We start from the raw sequence: 7,266 nt of genomic DNA, 5'->3' as shown, positions 1-7,266 counted from the left end.
AACTGACACGTATTTCTTTTGCAGTTTTCATGTTATTAGCACCTATATATGTCCCCATAAAAATAGACAGCATCGTTCCACAGGTCTTTTAAGCTCTATAGAAACAATATCACCCTATTTTGACAACCACCTGCTGTTTGCTGACAATACCGTTAGATTTAGCCGTGTTGATGCCTGTGGTTATAAGTCATCAGTTCTATCTGCTGTAGAGTATTTCATTGGATTAAGATCTCACAATCCATTTATTCTTTTCACTTCTGTAAGTTTGTGCGGTTTTTATTTTACTTTGGGGTTTTTTGGTTATGTTTTGTTTAGTTTTTGCTATTTCCAAATACAGGCACACCTCATTTTATTCAGTTTCACTTTATTGTGCTTCACAGATTCCGCGTTTTTTGCAAATTGAAGATCTGTGGTAACCCTACATCAAGCCAGTCTATCAGTGCCATTTTCCCAGCAGCACTTCCTCGCTTCAAGTCTTGTGTTATATTTGGGTAATTCTCACAATATTTCAATGTTGTCATTATTATGATAATACTTGTCATGGTGATCTGTGATCCATGACCTTTGACATGACTATTGTAATTGTTTTAGGGGCACCACAAACCACGCCCATATAAGATGGTGAACTTAATAAATGGTGTGTGTGTTCTGACTGCTCCACCAACTGGTTGTTCCCATCTCTCTCCTTTCTTTGGGCCTCCCTATACCGTGGGGACACAACAATACTGAAAATAGGCCAACTGATAACCCTACAATGGCCTCTGAGTGTTCAAATGAAAGGAAGAGTCATACATCTCTCAAATTCAATCAAAAGCTAGAAATGGGGGCGCCTGGGTGGCACAGCGGTTAAGCGTCTGCCTTCGGCTCAGGGCGTGATCCTGGCGTTCTGGGATCGAGCCCCACATCAGGCTCCTCCGTTATGAGCCTGCTTCTTCCTCTCCCACTCCCCCTGCTTGTGTTCCCTCTCTCGCTGGCTGTCTCTATCTCTGTCGAATAAATAAATAAAATCTTAAAAAAAAAAAAAGCTAGAAATGACTAAATTTAGTGAAGAAGGCATGTCGAAAGCCAAGACAGGCCAAAAGCCAGACCTCTTGTGCCAAACAGTTAGGCACACTGCAAGTCCAAAGAAGTTCTTGAAGGAAATGAAGAGTGCTACCCATGTGAACACATGGATGATAAGAAAGCCAACCAACCTTATTGCTGGTGTGAAGAAAATTTTAGTGACCTGGATAGAAGATCAAACCAGCCACACATTCCCTTAAGTCACAGTCTATTCCAGAGCAAGACCTTAACTCTCTTCAGCTCTGTGAAGGCTGAGAGACGTGGGGAATCTGCAGAAGAAAAATTTGAAGTTAGCAGAGCTTGGTTCCTGAGATTTAAGGAAAGAAGCCATCTCCATAATAGGATAGTACAAAGTGAAGCAGCAGGTCCTGATGGAGAAGCTGCAGCAAGTTCTCCAGAAGATCTAGCCAAGATCATTCATGAAGGTGGCTGCACTAAACAGCAGATTTTCAATGTAGATGACACAGCTCTCTACAGAAAGGAGATGTCATCTAGGACTTTCATAGCTAGAGAAGAGAAGTCAATGCCTGGCTTCAAAGCTTCAAAGGACAGGCTGACTCTCTTGTTAGGGGTTAATGCAGCTGGTGACTTGAAGTTGAAGCCAGTGCTCACTTACGCTTCTGAAAATCTTAGGGCCCTTAAGAACTATGCTAAATCTACTCTGCTTGTGCTCTGTAAATGGAATAACAAAGCCTGGATAACAGCACATCTGTTTACAACATACTTTACTGAATAGTTTAAGCCCACTGTTGAGACCTACTTCCCAAAAGAAAAAGATTCCTTTCAAAATATGACTGCTCATTGACAATGCATCTGGTGGCCCACGAGCTCTGATGGAGATGTACGATGAGATTAGGTTGTTTTCATGCCTGCTAATACAACATCCATTTTGCAGCCCATGGATCAAAGAGTAATAGCAAATTTCAAGTCTTATGATTTAAGAAATGCATTTCACAAAGCTACAGCTGCCATTGATAGTGATTCCTCTGATGGATCTGGGCAAAACAAATTGAAAACCCGCTGGAAAGGATTTGCTATTCTAACAAGCCATTAAGAAATTTTGTGATTCATGGGAAGAGGTCAAACTACCAACATTCCCAGGAGTTTGAAAAAAAAATTGATTCCAGTTCTCATGGATGACGTCGAGGATTTCAAGACGGAGTAGAAGAAGGAACTGCAGATGCAGTGGGAATGGCAAAAGGACCAGAATGAGAAGAGGAACCTAAAGATGGGACTAAATTGCTGCCATCTCATGATGAAATTTGAACGGCTGAGCAAAGAAAGAGATTTCTTGAGATGATATCTACTCCTGGTGAAGGTATTGTGGAGATCGTTGAAACGACAATAAAGGATTTAGAATATTACATGAACTTAGTTGATAAAGCAGCAGCAGGATTTGAGAGGATTGGCTCCAATTTTGAAAGAAGTTCTACTGTGGGTAAAATGCTATCAAACAGCATCTCAAGCTACAGAGAAACCAATTTATGAGAGAGGAAGAGTCAATGGAGGTGGCAAACTTCTTTGCGGTCTTATTTCAAGAAATTGCCAGCACCCCCCCAACCTTCAGCCACCATCACGCTAATCAGTCAGCCACCTGATCAACACCTAGGCAAGACCCTCCACCAGCAAAAAGATTACAGTTCGCTGAACTGTAATGAGCATTTTTTAACAATAAAGTATTTTTCATTAAGGTGTGTACATTTTATGTACAGATGAGCATTTTTTAACAATAAAGTATTTTTCATTAAGGTGTGTACATTTTAAAGACATAATGCTACTGCGCTTTTAATAGACTATATTGTAGTGTAAACATAACTTTTATATGCACTCGGAAACCAAAAAAATTCATTTGACTCATTTTATTACAAAATTCACTTTATCATGGTGGCCTCAACCGAGCCCACTAAATCTCCAAAATATGCCTGTGAATTTTTCAAAGAAACTTCCTGGAAGTACTTCTGTATGCTCACATGAATGAAATTCCCTGAAGTATATATCTAGAAATGAAAGTACTCAATTGAAGGACATATGAATCTTCAAGATATACTACATATTGCCAAAGTTTTTAAAAATTGACATCAATATATGTTCCCATCGAAAGAATTAGAAATTTCCTTTGTTCCAGACCTTTGCCAAGATTCGGTATTGTTTTATAATTTTTTTTTCCAAAACAGGTGATTGTAAAATGCATCCTATTGGTCCCTTTCATTACTCTGGTTACCATTTTTAATAAGACTAAATATCTTCAAGTTTCTAAGTATACAATTGTATTGTTTACAAATAAGGCTATTTGGTCTCTTCCTTTCCAATTCTCATACTGTTTTTCCCCCTTGTCTTATTAGATTGGCTAGCATGACCAATATAATGACTAGAAATAATGATAGCAGACATCCTTATCTTGTTCTAATCTTTAGTGGAAAAGTTCTAAAATTTATCCATTATGCATAATTTCTGCAGTATATTTTTGATGATTACTCTTAATCAAGTTAAGGAAGTTCCCATCTATTTTAATTTTTTTAAAAGAGAAGTCTTTTTTTAAAGATTTTATTTATTTATTTGACAGAAAGAGAGACAGCAAGAGAGGGAACACAGGCAGGGGGAGTGGGAGAGGGAGAAGCAGGCTTCCGGCTGAGTAGGGAGCCCGATGTGGCCCAATCCCAGGCAGGGATCATGACCTGAGCTGAAGGCAGACACTTAACAAATGAGCCACCCAGGTGCCCCCCATCTAATTTTTATAATTTATAAATTTATAAATTTAAAAAATTTAATTTTTATAATGAATGAGGGTTAAATCTCACTGAGTGCATTTTTCTATGTCCATTGAGATAATTTTATGGGTTCTCTTCTTCCTCCTCCTCCTCCTTCTTCTTCTTCTTCCTCTTCTCCTCCTCCTCCTCTTCTTCTTCTCCTTCTTCCTCTTCTTCCTCTTCTACTTCCTCCTCCTGCTCTTCTTCTTCTCCTCCTTCTCCTCCTCCTCCTCCTTCTTCTTCTTCTTCCTCTTCTCCTCCTCCTCCTCTTCTTCTTCTCCTTCTTCCTCTTCTTCCTCTTCTACTTCCTCCTCCTGCTCTTCTTCTTCTCCTCCTTCTCCTCCTCCTCCTCCTCCTCCTCCTTCTTCTTCCCCCTCCCCCTCCTCCTCCTCCTCCTTCTCCATCTCCTCCTCCTTTTTTTTTTAGCTGCTAATATGATATGTTCCAGTTAATAGATTTTCTGCATTTGAATTCCTAGGATAAGACCCTCCAACCTGGCCCCCATGGATCTTTCTAATTGCTGCTGGGACCAAAATGCTTGTATTTTCTTTAGAATTTTTGCATCAGTGTTTCCAAGCAATACTGGTCAATGACTTTATTCTTTTGTTGTTCGTTAGTCCAACTTCATTATCAAGACCTTTACTACACTCACAAACACTCTGTGAAACAGAAAATTAGGTAAAACTTGTCTTCAAATTCTGTAGAACAATATTATATGTTGTCTTTTGATTGAAACAATACAATTTTTAAATATCTTTTTATTTCATACAAGATACTTTTAGTTTATCTTGTATCTACCCGATATCATCCTTCCTTTTTTTCTTGCTGAGAGAGCCCGAATTTGTTGGAGGTTGAGATATATATATATGAGTATATAAGGTATATATACACACATACATACATTCACACACACATATATATACATACACTGTATATATACACATATGCACATATACTATATTATATACATATATTATATATATACATACACTATGTATACACACATATGCTTACATATGCCATATATATGTATATATGGTTGTTTTATCACACAAGTTTTGACTAAATAATAATAATAATGTATTTTAGTATATAAGCATTTACTCCCTTGCCCTCCGTAACACTTTCCAGTTGCCTCCACCTGCCCTTCCCACCGTCACTGTACCCTTAGTCCACATCCTGTCCTTATGTGTATATTTCAGAGCTCTTACTCCACTGGGATGGCAAGGATGGTGCAAATCCAGGCGTGGAGTCGGAAGGCCATCTAGCTCAGTTTTGGGTCATGAAGCTGTCCACCTGCCAAGCCAGGATGAGAGCTTTAATAAAGATATAGCCGGGGCAACAAGTCAAATGCCATTTTCTGCAGCTTCCTTTGTGGGCATGAGAGTCCCAGAACAAGCCTTGGTTTTAGGTGATGGGTCTGGCTTAGAACTTTTTGTCCCATTCCCCACAAGAGCCAAAAGCCTGACTGCCAGCTTCCAGTCCAGAGCCCATTAAGCCCATGGCGATCAACCCTGCTCATGGCTGGGAGTTTCTGTTTTATTTGTTGCCTTAGAATGTTCATCCTATTTAGGAGTCCAGTCATGTTTTCTGGCTATCTCTTTCTACATTTTCTTTATTATTTCTATGGTTGTGAAACAAAAAGATTGAGTCTATCTCTACAGGAAGTGATTTTCAAACATTCCTAAGAATAAACAAAGCATCAAAATTCTTTTCAATGCTAAGATTCCTAACATAGTGTGGGATGTTGCTCATTTTCTTCCAGAAATCTATTTAAGCATTCACCTGTCCTGGGCAGGAGAATTTGCAGTACTCATCACCAAACAATATGTTATGACTAACAATTCTAGTAAGTTTATTTCCTCTATGAAATAAGCTACATATTAGTGCACGTTGAAACATGCAGTAATTATGCCATGTGAAATAAAAGGAAAAAGTTCTGGTTTCAAAACCCCAAACTTACAAATTAAAAAATGGTTATTTTCTGTTCTCGGTCTCATGAAAGTTCAGAAAAGTTGAACTTTTATTAGAACTATTCCTATTCCAAGGAACAGACATTGGAAGTACACACATGCACTGGGGCCCACGGAAAGCAAGCAGAAGGGCAGTTTGGCTTCCAGTCCCTCATACCAGACTTCTCAACTTCATGCACTCAATGCTCGAAAGACACAACTCCTTCTGATATTACACTTCCCTGAAATCCTAAAGATCTCATGCTAATTCTGTCCAACCATTAAGATTAGGCCTCTGTTCAGTGAGAGTTTGGGAACATAAAATTATTCATTTTCAAGTAAAGTTTACAATGTGCGACTTTTCAAGAAGGATCTTAGATTGGAAATAACACTCATTTTGGAAATGCTTATAAATATTGTGCACTATTTTCAAATCAAATGTGAATTTGTTCTGATTACAGAGTTTGAAACCATAAGCAAGTTTAGATAGAGATGATCTAGTCCAGTTTCTTTTCTGTATAAATGAATAAACTGAGGGCTGGGGGAGTGACAGCATTTCACGTTATGGGTCACAACCCTGTGTCTTGATATTCGGCCCATCACTCCTTCCATGCTACTCAACAGCCTTCTCCGTTCTTAAGAAAGTAACTAAGATAATGTCCTCAGGATGAGGCTGTATTGCTTTCACAGAGAAGGCAGGGCAATGTCCCAGGAAATGTGGTCGGTAGGCTGAGTTCCCAAAGTATGTGACCTTTAGAGCTCAAGGCACCCAGGAATTAAGTATGCCACCTCATGTGTTACAAAGGTGGCAATCAGCAGCATGGCCTTCTGCCTTTCCCCTCCTCTTTCAAGAGCTAATGGTTGCCTCCAGTTTCTCCAGCTACCTACCTAGATAACTATTTGACAACAGATACTTTGAAATATCTTCTTTTAGACACCTACTGTTGGGATTTTCCTTTTGATGAAATAACTCTGCCTAGCTTTCAGGCCTACTACCAGAGGTTTAAAAAAAAAAAAAAAAGGATCTTTGTTTCTCTTCAACTTGTAAGTATGGTTGCTTTAATCTAATATTTTATTTTAAATGTACCGATACAGCCTATTTTTCTAGATACAATAACTGTTTAGTAATGGAGTCATTACACTGCCCTACTGAAAGGTTGTTTTAAAACATCCATTACTAAAAATAATTACAGGCAGTGCCTTGCAATAGCCACTCCCTCAAATATCCAGGGACAAAGCCGTATACATTGATGCATATTAGGACTTCAAGTTTATTTTGCCTCTGAGTACCCACAAAGAAAAGAATGCTACAAGGTAAAAATATGTGTTCATTTTTAACCATTTCAGAATCACTGTCTTAAAATACTTACAAAATTAACAGATATTATTAAGGTCATGGCCAGATTCTGAGCACACATACGTTTGAAGAAAGAATTAGCTATGTTTAGGGGTATGGGCATGAGTTTACTAATATGGGAAGAAGTTTCCTTGGTGAAAGCCCACTC

The 7,266-nt window shown here is 38.6% G+C and overlaps 1 pseudogene; it reads left to right on the top strand.

Moving 5' to 3' along the window:
• The first annotated feature begins 754 nt into the window (after window positions 1–754).
• LOC125283624 (tigger transposable element-derived protein 1-like) lies at window positions 755–2,717 on the top strand (annotated as a pseudogene).
• Window positions 2,718–7,266: the final 4,549 nt, after the last annotated feature.

Source organism: Ursus arctos, unplaced genomic scaffold (genome assembly GCF_023065955.2).
Source record: "Ursus arctos isolate Adak ecotype North America unplaced genomic scaffold, UrsArc2.0 scaffold_13, whole genome shotgun sequence".
Lineage (NCBI taxonomy): Eukaryota > Metazoa > Chordata > Mammalia > Carnivora > Ursidae > Ursus > Ursus arctos.
Note: the sequence above shows the minus strand (reverse complement) of the source record. Positions and strands in the feature narration are given on the sequence as shown.